This window comes from Theobroma umbraticum, unplaced genomic scaffold, assembly GCF_002168275.2.
Source record: "Theobroma umbraticum cultivar Fairchild unplaced genomic scaffold, ASM216827v3 scaffold_12.1, whole genome shotgun sequence".
NCBI classification, from domain to species: domain Eukaryota; kingdom Viridiplantae; phylum Streptophyta; class Magnoliopsida; order Malvales; family Malvaceae; genus Theobroma; species Theobroma umbraticum.
Window position 1 is genome coordinate 4,270,377 of NW_018397269.1, and position 283 is coordinate 4,270,659.

A 283-nucleotide genomic window follows, 5' to 3' on the forward strand; every position below is an offset into this window, starting at 1 on the left:
CTCAAAATAATTCTAAACACATCATTCATTATAATTTTAAAATGACTTGACGACTAGACAGCGGAGCGACGCGAAGAGAGCTAGGAGATGCCATTACCTACATGGCTGCAAAGGATTCCTCACCAATGATGTCCCTAACTATCTATTTATCTGCACATTAAACAATGTAGGTGAGTCTCACAGACTCAGTGATCATCGACTCCGTGAGCAAGCGGGGAGGGAAAACAAACATAAAGGTGGAATATTTATAAATCAAAGAGTAAGCGTAGAAAACATACTCCAT

General features: G+C 39.6%; 1 long non-coding RNA gene across 1 annotated transcript in view; it reads right to left on the reverse strand.

The window, feature by feature from the left end:
* LOC149526590 (uncharacterized) overlaps positions 1–277 on the reverse strand; it is a 4,888-nt gene extending 4,611 nt beyond the window's left edge. The window contains exon 1 of the long non-coding RNA XR_016351869.1: positions 98–277. This is a non-coding gene — a long non-coding RNA (uncharacterized LOC149526590). The remainder of the gene's footprint in view (positions 1–97) is intronic.
* Between the last annotated feature and the right edge of the window lie 6 nt (positions 278–283).